At 38.5% G+C, this 12,631-nt stretch overlaps 1 pseudogene; it reads left to right on the forward strand.

Moving 5' to 3' along the window:
• Window positions 1–6,030: 6,030 nt before the first annotated feature.
• LOC115689506 (bifunctional bis(5'-adenosyl)-triphosphatase/adenylylsulfatase FHIT-like) lies at window positions 6,031–9,651 on the forward strand (annotated as a pseudogene).
• Window positions 9,652–12,631: the final 2,980 nt, after the last annotated feature.

Consider the following 12,631-nt stretch of genomic DNA (forward strand, 5'->3'; position numbering starts at 1 on the left):
GACTATGCCCAACTGATTATACATTTTTCACATGCCAAATTATCAGAGAAAGGTTCCCACCCTTAGCTTTTCATTCTCTTTAGAAATGGGCCCCATCGCTCTAAAACCCTTCCATCATATTTTTCAATATATCAATAAATACTTAACAGATAAAAAATAAATTTCTGACAAAAAAACAAATATGGATAAAATAAATATTATGTCATTTAAATTAATATTCAATATTTCCTTGGCTTGCTTCCTCAAACTAGCGTGTCAAAAAAGACAAATGCTCATAAATACAAAGTGAAAATTTGCCAAACTCTTCCTTGTCATTTCCATGTAGCCTTGATAATTACTTTCCCACACTTTTCCATCGGACTCTCTCTCGCTCTCTCTCTCTCCGGGAGAACATGAGCGACAATGGCGGCGGCTCTAGAGTTTCGATCCTGGCCGACGTGAGGAAGACGATCTAGAAATCTTGCCTAGTCCAAATGAGTAAAATATGTTGTTGGATTAAACGCAAAGCTTTAAAGCAATTCTTTTATTATGTTTATTTTTTTAGGTGGATGTTTATAAGTAAACAACACTAAATCGATTACATAAAAAATATAAACAACACTACATTACATGTTACATTACGCATTAAAGTAATTGAGGAGGTCAAAAAGTCCGACATGCCAAGTTTAACGACAAGAAGACTATCTCGTGGAGTTGGAATTGTATTTGACAAACTTTTTTTTTTTTAATTCGATAAACAAAATTATCGAATTTTTACATGAAAAGCTTCAAATGGATTAAGTGGGTGGGTATGTGGTTTTCTAGATGGGTTAGATATGGATGTGTTTTAGTGATATGGAATGGGTCGAGTATTGATTGGCTGGGTTCCTATTGTATCACACGTTACATTAAACATAAATCCTTTTTTGTTAGTCTATGTTTGAGCCAAACAAAAGAATAATTGCTCCATCAGAAATAGATGAGGAATAGAGCTATTCTAGCGAACTAAGCAGTATTAAAGGAAGTTTGAGGTAGTTTCAATGTTCAAATTGTTACTATGTTGCTACATTGAAGAGTCCATTTTTCAATTTTCCATAAGGATAAAACAAATTGGATGAAAAAATTGAGGTGCAGGTCAAATCCTATTATTTACAATGCTTTTCCCATAGGTGCTCAACATTATAGGAAAGTCTTAATTTCAAAATCTAAATGTTAAAGATAGAATTCTACAAATATTAAATTAATTGAGTGGGAATTGAAGTGGCATTTTAGGATTTTAGCTTAATTTTCCTTTTAATTTTGAAGTTGGTAGGAGTTGTTGGGTACTCAAAGTTCCCAACTTTTATATTTATTTTACATATTTTGTCGATGATAATTGTCAATATTCAGTCAATATGGGAAACTGGATACTCACTCTTTTCTTCAATTTTGAATGTCAAAAGCAACATGTTGAACCTTAAACTTTAATATGAAAAAATAAATTTTGCATGATATTTCATTATTTGAAAAAAATACTATAATTTGGCCTGTCATATACAAAAATGATACTTACTACTATTCTAGCAAGAATTAACGAAAACATTCATTTGCTTGGTTCCTAATATTTGTTCCAGCCATAAGATGACGTGGTCGTGTTCTAATTTGTAGTGTTTACAATCAGTAAATTTAGTTAATATAACAATTCATCCATCAAGTTGATATATACTGCTAATTGATACACATTTCTTGGATAGGTTAAACCTACGTGAATTCATAAGTTAAATGTTACCAATTAGACACCCAATTATACACCCTAAAACCTTAATTATCTATAAAATATATCTAAATAGTTATGCTAACATGATGTATTAGAAGTGTTTATGCAATATGAAGGCTTTTCGTTTTTATTTTAATTTAATGTGATTCAAAATTAACTAGAATATCAGCTCTCATATGGCAAGTATATCAGACATATCATAGTGCATGGCACGGCTCTCATTCTAGTCAATCATTTAAACAACACCTATTACACGTTATGATTTGCTTCAGAGCATAGCAAATCATAAAGTGTTCTTGGTATTGTTCAGCCACAATGGGACGTACGAGCAATTGTTGACCGGACCTATAAGCTTGTGAGGAGTTTCTAGGGCCTTCTCTAGCCCACTGCAGAAGCGACACTAATAAAATTGCGGACTGGATTGCTAAGGCCCGACGGATGAATTGCCTACCTTGTAATTGGGTCATGTATCCCCCGCCGGCCCTTTATGATTTGCTATGCTCTGAATCTTTAGTCTTGTCTTTACTAAACTCTTTAAAGTGAACGATATCAATATGTAGCTACGGCAAATGCAACACCAAACTTTAATGGGCCGATGAAATTGGGAGTTTTAAAATTTTACAGAATGTGGGTGAAATTTAATTCAATTAATGAGCATTTTTGCAGGGAGAGCTTACAGCTTAGAACTTATATTGTATCAAGGAATTTTATTGATTCCCCCAATAAATATGTTTAGGGAGAGTTTCTTGGTTGAATTTTTTTGTTTAAACTAATGTTATTTTGTCATTATAAAAAAAAAGGGAGAGATTGTTGACCTTAATTTGCATCACTACAAAACTCACTCAAATACGTTATTGATTATTGGGAATTATATCTATGGCATTTATGTATTTTTTGCAGGATTTCAAAAGAGTAGAAAGATCGTCTCAACTCTGAAGAATTGGACTAGGGTACCCAGCCAAGTAATGGCCGGGCACCTAGCCATCCAGATAACCGGCAACTTCATCTTTGGATCCCAAACTCATGCAGTCTAAATTTGATTTTAGTCCACCTACTCCAATGGGTGTCCGTGCCCTTTTTGGCAGGACACGAGGAACTCTCAACGATCGAATGTCAAGCCATTTGAAATGTGTCTAGTGGCTAGTCAAGCTCGTTTTTCTATAAATAGGTTTACCCATTGCTTGAGCGTATAGAGAACACTACATGCACTTGCTAAAAGCTCTCATACATACTTTGCAATATAACTCATGAAGGATTGAACTTGTGTGAAAAATATTTTGCGAATGAGTGCACCCAATTTGTAGAGTCGACTCCATTATAAACCGACCTTTGTATGAGGTCAAGTTTAGTGGATTGGGCATAACTCCCTAACGATCTCCGGAGGTGGAGTAGGTGATGATTTGAAGTCGAACCCTTTCCTCTCTCTTTTTTTTTTGGTTTTGTTTTTGTTTTTACTAGCCTAGCTTCCTTTTTATTTTGAGTAAGGTAGCGGGGATCGGTATGAGAACTCCCTTTTGTTATCTCCGATCACATAAACCTTGTCTCTATTCCTAGTTTACTATTAACAGAGTTCATTGCAAGCATAACTACATATGAATCTTTTTTGGGGTACAACCATTATCTCAAGTTTTGGATCAATAAATCCATTGACACAAAGAGTTCATGGGAGAAAATTGTGTAATTTGGTCCTCAGAGGATTAATAGGGTGAAATTGCTAGTTTTCTTTCGGCTAAGCATATCTCTATCCCTACTCTTTTGTTTATATACATATTATTTTTTATAATTTGTCCAAATCGTATTCGTTTATAAATATATGATATTATTGCATACTCTATATATTTTGGACAACAGTTTCCTATCAATTATTTCTTTTTTGACATATTTTCAAGGAATGTGAAACTTTAAAAGAAAAGAAACATTTGAATGAGCGAAGTGCACCTCATTCATTTGACAATATTTGTTCTTGTATTTGTTGGGAATGATTGCTTTTCTAACGGCATAATTTTCTCATCCTCGTTTGAGTTGTAGTTATGCCAACAAATAACAACTTACATCTTTATTCGTTAATTAATTAAATTTAAGTGCTTTTGGCTAAATTAAATTCAAGATCATATCTCTCTACCAATCATTTAAAGCACATTTGAATAATATCATTGGCTGAGTAACAACAATCTGTTTATTTTAGATTTGGAAATTTTCATTTATTAAAATTTTTCATTCATTGAATTAAAAATGAATGAATGAAATTATTTAACGTTGTTTTTTGTAATAAAATTTAATGTTGTAATCAATTTACCGTATGTTAAATATAACTAAATAGTTTTAGATGAATTGGATGAACTAGGAGATTTTAACTTAATAATACCTAATAAAAATGTGAGGCGACAATCAAAAATCATAAAGCTCATGGGGTTGCGTCGCAAGATCATTTGGCGCATCCTGCCATGTGACATGCACAAGGTGACAATGAGGTGTCAATTCTTAAGACTAATGGCTCTTATCTTTTGAAACCTCTGAAGAAGTTAATAACTAACTTAGTGATTGCAACTAAAAAAAGGCAGTGCTATTTCCACTGTATATATGACTAAATTTATCCCATTTTGGATAAAAGACAAAATTACCATCAATTATTCAATTGCAATTTAAAAATGGTGACCCAATTCCTTCTTCTTTTTTTTATACTTATTTTCAGTTGTCATAATTAAATATTTCCCATATTTTATTTTTGTCTATCACGGGTATCCCGTGTATATTAAAGACACTATGCTTTCTTTGTTTATTTTTGTGTTTTACTTATGTACAAATCATTTTTTTCGAAAAGAGAAATTTCCAAGAAATATTTATCAAGTCTCTTTCTTTACTACATCAAAGAATTTGCCTTTTTCCCTTACTTTTGGCGAGATACTTTTATGCATATCATGTAAGACATCATAGGAGTATCTAGGAGTACACTAAAAACATTGATGTGAAAAAGTTATATATAATGAGGCATCTTGATATTTTTTTCATAAACACTTCATGTATTATATTAATTTTTTCCATTCCAAAATGATGAGATTCCATTGACATTTAAAAAAATCTTATTCTATGCAATGTTTAATATAATTGAATTTCATATTTGAAAGTTCACGTTGGAAAATGTAACTTTGATTTCATTTTAGAAAATCTTTAAGGAGGGTTTTTATCATTTCATCTTATCTTCCCCTTAGATATATCTGTATGTAAAAGACAACTGATAAAAAAAGGCTTGATGATGATATGCACAACAAAAGTGAAGGTTCATAAACAAGTGATTGTGTTAAAAATTGTTTATCTTAAAGATTTTTCTAGATTCTACTTGAAAATTGACCTATAAGTTTGCTCAACAACGTAAAAAAGAATTAGGTTTCTTGAAAAGATTTTTTTTCGATAAAACTAAATTCTAAGGAAGTAAAATCTAACAATCAAAAGAAAACATAGTGCCCATACAAGGCAAAAACACAACATGTGAAATTCTTAAGGGAAAATGATACAAATAGTCCATGAACTTTGACCAAATGTGCAATGTGATCCTTGAACTTTTAATTTATTCATTGTGGTCCCTGATCTTTAGCCCAATGTGCAATGTGGCCCATGAACTTTTAATTTATTCAATATAATCCCTAGATTTTTAATACATGTTCAATATGATCCATAAACTTATGAAAATATTCTATGTTATCCTTTCATTAATTCAAAATCAGGGACAATATTGAACATTTTCATATAGTCTAGAGACTAAATTGAATATGTACCAACAGTTCATGGACCACATTGAACTAATTAAAAGTTTAAGGACTACATTTCACATTGGGCTAAAGTTCAGGGACCACATTGCACATTTGGCCAAGGTCCATGGATCATTTGTGTCATTTTCCCAATTCTTAATCATCGCAAAAACAAACTATGTAGAAATAGAAAAACTAGACGAGGGAAATAGTAAATATGCGGCATCAATTTAAATTGCAACTAAATGATTGGGGACAATCCTGTCTTTTTGGTGAAAAATATGAATTTAGTGGGTGGAAATAGCTCCGCTCATAAAAAATCACTTAAAAAGCACACAAAAATAAGGTGTTGTTTCATCGACTATTTTGCTTTTGTTCGCCAAACACGAAACCACTCCATTTTATGAGTCAAAGTCTTGAGCTTTCTCTATTGCCAACAGACGTGCATGAGCTTCCTTTGCTCTACTGCTTGTCATCTTGGTGTCACAGGCATCGCATTCATCTCAAAACCCAAATCTTCTTTTTGGTTCACCAGTAAGTTCTTCTTTCTTACCTTCTCTTCAACACTGTCTTTGGTTTGGTTATCTTCTTTTCTATGCTGGGGTAAAAGCATACAAATTTGGGGGTCTAAAGAGGTTGAATGTTTGAGCTTGTTCTCGTGATGAAGCTGACCCAGTCTCTGCTCTCTTCCAGTTCCAGGTTGTTGCTCATCACCGATCGTCCCTGCGAGGATTCACCTCGTTCAAGTCGAAGGTCAGTGTATGAACTTTTGCGCTGTCCTGTTCACTCTCTTATTCGATGCACTGTCTTTGTTAATTGAAGTCGAAATCGAAATCTGTCGAATTCAATCTCCTTTGACATGTTCTGATTTATGTAGATGGCATCCGAGCCTTTCACTTTCGGACCTCACAAAATCGACCAGGCAGACATATTTTACCCCACCTCTATGTCCTTTGCCATGGTCAATTTGCGTCCTGTTCTTCCCCGTCTCTCTCTCTCTCTCTCTCTGAAATCACCGCAAAAGATGCATAGGTCATTAACATCATCAGCGAGTGACATATTTTAGTTGGTAAAAACGAAATTGTTTCCTCTGTTTCCACCAGCATTCAGTTCGCATGAAAGAGGTGATATGCCATCACAGATTTATAGTAAAGTAGGAAGCACTCAATGCATTTAGCTTGAATCAGAAATCTTTTCAACAGAACCCCCAGCCAGCAGTGCATAGCTCTTTATATTGAATGCACTCTCAAAGCAATGTTATTATAAGGTTAACTGGGCAACCATTACCCACAAAAGTGGCATTTCCAAAGTGTAGAAAATCTTTTGCTTACAGGTCCAATCTTTTCCTTTTAGTTCTGTGTTCTACTTCTGGATACTATGCTTAATGTGGTTTTACTTTGAATTTTTTACCTTGCAGGTCATATCCTTTGCACGTGATCAAATTCAATGATAGCACTTTTGTTTGTATTGATGGGTAAGATTTTATCTAGGAGAGCACCGATGGGGCTGAAGGCCGCCCTTCTTTGAGCAGAATTTGAGAGAAAGTGCCAAAACAATCATTAGTCCATCTTAGATGAAGGTGCTGAGTGTTGAAAGACTTCAGAGAAACCATGAAGTCAAATGTGCCACCAGACCTATCACTGATACAGCAACCCACCTCACAAGGATTTGTTTCTACCTGTACCTATCCTCAAGAGATGTTGGATCCGCAAATCATGAGGTCCTGCGAGAGTAATCCTCTTTAGTGCTTTCAGCATTGCTTCGGCCACACTGAAGCTGCTCTGTTTTATGTTAACCAAAAGAAAACACCATTCAGGATGTCCAAGTCCCAACTTGATCTATCATACAGTGGTGTACTCCTGGAATTTCTTACATCTTGTATGGACTGCTGCCCTAGTTTGGACAGTCCGTACACAAGATTTACAATGGCATTAGCATGACACTGTTTTCTGCGAGCACCTTCAGACCTCAAACAGCAATGCATTAGAGCGGCATTACTTTGACACTGTTTTCTGAAAGCACCTTCAAATCTCATATGTTCAGCTGTCAGAGTCATGCCTTGGTGCACGATGAACTCTGTTACATGCACAATGAACTCTGTTATAGATTTCATTGCAAATTTTGGTTTAGCTGTTGGAGGCATGTTTTTACGTGTATCTATCTCTGTTGGCGGCCAAAATCGTGTAATTGAGCCCCGTGGTAATTAGTTATCTCCGGGTCAATCTTCCTTAGCCATAAAATGTTTCACTACAAAATGTACTTGTGCTCATCTGCCCAAAGCGTGAAGTAAAGCGCTTTGTTGATCTTAGTGCTGACGAGACTATTGATCTATGGCTTAGTGCAAAGAAAGTTGCTGGTCAGTTGGAATGCTACCACAAAGCATCATCTCTGACTTTTACAATTCAAGTAAGACAGTTGTAACTTTTTTACTATACTCTTTTTTCCTTGTATGTAAATCATCTTATCCATGAAATTCACTTGGTCAAATTTGACTTGATAAATTGATGGAATTGTAAAAGCCACAGCCACCCTCAATATGCCACCTCAGATGCTATGAATTAGTGAATTAGCAGTAAATAATGGTTCAGTGAAATTATATGCTGATAAGAAATATAGCTCTGTGGTTTCAGTTGAATCTCTTGGGGATTCAATAAGAAAGTCCAATTTATATTGCTTCCCCAGTATTCCTTGTACTTAAAAACCTATATTAACCCTTTCCTATTGCAATTACAATGAAGGGGATTTTCTGATTGATAAGAGCTATCTCTTGCAATTTAGTTCGTAAATTTATTCCATGGTCATTGAATTTTAGTGGAATTTGCTATCAGGTCACTAAACTCCGGTTTTAATCATCCAATGCAATGAAGTTACAATATTTTTGCAATTGATGCACTTCAATAGGAATCTAGCCAATTATCCAGTGAATTGCTAACGTGGTGGACATGTGGTCAAGTCTTCTGGACACATCATTGTTACATTTACATGGGCACCATGTCAGCATTTCACCGGCAAATTTGCTGGATTCTGGTTAAAGTGCGTTAATTGCAATAATTTGGAAGTTTCCTATATTGAGTGACTAGAACAAAAATTCAGTGATCTGATTGAAAAATCAGTAATTTTTTTTATCACATCATTGCAATTTTACCCAATTTTGTTAACAGCTGCATAAGACATGGCAGTAAAGTCTTAAAGACTTTTTGAATGGTTGGAAAATTCTATTTCTCATTGAAATTGAATATCCAGCCTTATCAGAAATTAGACTGATGATTAGTGGCTGAGTCTATGGTCCAGGGCTCAATGATGCTGTAGAGCGATGTTTTCTCGTGTTAAAAATTGTCTGTTCTTTTTTCCTTTTTTGTTCTTTGGTTCTGTGTGGGTAATTGTTGATTAAGCTAGGATGGGCCGCAAACTGGACAGACTGTGCCATGTTCACATTCATATTCTCCCCCGCAAGGCTGGTGATTTTAAGGAGAATGATGAGATCTATGATGCAGTAAGAAGTGCAAATCTCATCTATCCTGCTGGTTTCTTTCAGTCTGAAACATATTTCTTTATGATGGAATATACCTTTAATCGCGCAGATAGATGAGAAGGAGAAGGAACTGGAGCAAAAGCTCTACTTAGATAAGGAAAGGAAAGACCGGAGCTTTGAGGAGAGGGCCCAGGAAGCAGAGGAGTACAGAAAGCTTTTCCTATGAGACATACTCTTGGATCGGGCAGGATAGCTTGTCTCAGTTGATTCGTTTCCTTGTGAACAATCTGCCATTAGCTTTCGGTGCATGCATTGTTGGTCCTCGACCCGAAGGAACACTCAGTTGTTTGCTATTTGGCTAGAAATAATTTGTGATTGAGTCTAGAAATGTTTGAAGGTGATGTAACTAGTTGCAGCAACTATGAACTAGCTGATTATACTTGTATGAATAGATGATCTGAATCTCATTTTTGATTCCGGTGACGTATCTTTTCGGGAAAAAGACTCAGACTTGAAATTGCGTAAGAAGTCCAGTGCCTGAAGATCCTTTACAGCAGATAAACCTGATAACCGATGCGAGAGAACTCTTTGTTGGATCTTTAGAATTGCAGCAACTGAATAGCATGGCAGCGTAACATTGTCATGTTGATGCCCATCGCCAATCCGTTTGCTATATGCTACAGTTGTGTTTGGATCAAGGTTAAACTCGCTCCTTTGTTGGATTAGGCTCAACTTCATCTCTCCAAAAATCGTACATACTAGATTTTTGTAATCTTGTTTATTATTAATGCGGTAGCATCCGATTCTATGGAACATTCCTTAATTTCCGATTCGATTCTATCGACGAGCCCAGCATAATCAATGATCATCTAGGCCAAAATTGACCTTTGTTATAATTTGCTTTGTTGGGTCAAGGAATGAACTTGTAAATAATGAGACCATCGATCAAGTTATCAATTAAAAGAGTTTTCGATTCTTGACTTAGCCGATTTAGTATCGTTTCACCAAGATTAGTTGCTGATTCAATGTGGATTGACAACATATCGATGGGAGGTTGTTCCAAACAATTTCTTATGACATTTGATGATTTATTGAAATGGTTATTCTCTAGTCAAAGCTAGTGGACAAATTTTAGAAGATAAACCGCAAAGCTGAAGAGTCAAGATTTCAAGTCTCATCGTCTTTATTACACTTCATAGTTCCTATGTGACATCAATGCATCTCTAAGTTTCTAGATCTTTATGAGTCTTAATCGTTATGTAAGTTTCAAGAGTCAGATTACTAAGTTCATATTACTTTAATTGTCTTCTAGTTTCTATGTCTTTTAATTTTTGTCTATTTCTTATATCTTAGTTCCTCCATAAATAGAGATAGTCCTCAATTGTAAAGTGGACAAGACTTTGATGAATGAAAATATATGAGATTTTTCTTTGTGTGAGCCAATATCTTTAAAGAGTGGATAACTTCTATATTGGTTTCTTTATCCCTAAAAGGTGGATTCTTCTTTAATGGTGAGTCAAGAAGTGCTGTCACGCCCCGCACCCTACGAGCGCGCGGTCTTCCCTCGATGGTCGATCATTGAACGCGACGTCCCAGGACGCGTCGCCGACCCAAACGAAACACCCAACAATAAAGGCAAGCGGAAGCGAAACTAATTAACCCAGACAATAAACAATGACAAAGGGATAGCACGAAACAATAATTGCATACCATCATAAAGTAGTCACTATACAAAACGATAACTCGGGCTACCAAATTAGAACCACAGTTTTCAAAAGGGGGCGGTGGTTGACAAGCTTATCTCCTCTACAAAAGGTACTCAAAAGACAGGGTAAATGATCTATTCTTCAATCCCTGTGGTGCTCTGGCGGCGTCTCCGAATTGATTACGGTCGCGGATCTGAAATGGTTATATAATAACCGTGAGAACGAGTCTCAATAAGCAACCCCCTAAACCCCACGTAGGCCAATGCGTACCCAGACAAGTCAGACATGCAATCTACCCCATAACATATAAAATTCACGTCATTGTACTTACCTCGCCATCAAAAGCATGCTTTGCACGTTAGTTAAACGTGATAATGCAATATTAATAGTTTAATAACATATCACAATCACTCAAGCACCAACCACACTAGCACTCAATCAATCCAACCAATTCAACCAGTCAATTCAATCACACTCCATTCGCATGCGTGGCCGAGCAACTTTCTCACGACCTCCCAGGTCCTTTCACACGGCCCGCGTCAACACGCCTCGGGCCGGCCCTCGAGATCAAGCCGGGCTCGGTCCCGCGTAACCACGCCTCAGGACATTTCTCTCGACCCGCGTAACCACGCCTCGGGTCATTACTTGCCTTTCTAGCCACACCCGCGTAACCACGCCTCGGGTTGGCAGCCCTTAGATCAAGCCGGGCTCAGTCCCGCGTAACCACGCCTCAGGACATTTCTCTCGACCCGCGTAACCACGCCTCAGGTCATTACTTGCCTTTCTAGCCACACCCGCGTAACCACGCCTCAGGTTGGCAGCCCTCAGATCAAGCCGGGCTCAGTCCCGCGTAACCACGCCTCAGGACATTTCTCTCATGCACATGCACCACCACACAATCTGTCATCTAACACGTCGTACATTTCACAATCAAATTACCAAGCTCACACCAATGTCAATCTGACACACTATAACAACCAATTTAATTCACACTTCCCACATCAGTCCATCGATTCGACATTCATGTCGGCACATTCAAATAATCCAATTCACCCACAAGCGCCACGACAATTCGATCGAGGCATATTTATCTCGATCAATCACTAAATCAGCCACACAATTATCGCCACAATAATTCACCAATTAAGCACAATCGTCTAATTAGCCCACGTCTAATTAAATTCCTAAGCCGGTACTAAATTTCACCCTAAACAAGTCTAAAAATACCCAAAGTACTAGGTAAGGTTTAGGAAGTCACTTACTTGGTTTTGGCCCGGAGAAAATCGGCTCGGGCCTAAAATGGCCCGGGTGAACAGTACCGGACTGGGCGCGGGCGCGGGCCAACAGGCGCGGTGGCCGGCCAATGCGGGCACAATGGCCGATCGGCGTGCCTGGTGCGCGGGCGAACGGACGGGCGACGCACCTAGTCGGACGGGCGACGCGCCTGGTCGGACGGGCACGGCGCGCGGCGAGCTCGGCCACGGCGCGGCCATGGGCACGGCCTCGGCCACGGGCACAAGGCTCGGCCACGGGCGCGGAACGGGCACGGCGACGGGCGGGCGGCTTGGTCGCGTGGGCGACGAGCCGGCTACGGCTGGGTTTGGGCCTGGTCGGGCTGGTTTGGCTAGCCGGGGCGGCGACGGCGACAGCGGCGGCGGCGAGGCTGAACGGGGAAAAGAGAGTGAGCCGGGGGAGTGAGGTGAGGGAGAGAGGATCGGGGCGAGGGGAGAGATGGCGGACCGGCGGTGAGCTGGCCGGCGGAGTATTGGCGATGGAGGAGCGGTCGGCGAGCAAGAACGACGAGGACGGGCCGGGCGACGCGGCGGCGACTCGCAAGCCGGCGGCGGTGGACGGCACGGAACGGACGAGCTCGAGATCGGCGAGCTCCCAGTCCGCGAGCAAACGAGCGGCGAAGGCGACGGGCCGAGCTTCGCGGCGGCGAGCCGGACGGCAGCGGAGCAAGGCGGCGGCA

This window comes from Syzygium oleosum, unplaced genomic scaffold (assembly GCF_021117445.2).
Source record: "Syzygium oleosum isolate NSW1041296 unplaced genomic scaffold, Sole_v2.1 Sole_v2.50, whole genome shotgun sequence".
Lineage (NCBI taxonomy): Eukaryota > Viridiplantae > Streptophyta > Magnoliopsida > Myrtales > Myrtaceae > Syzygium > Syzygium oleosum.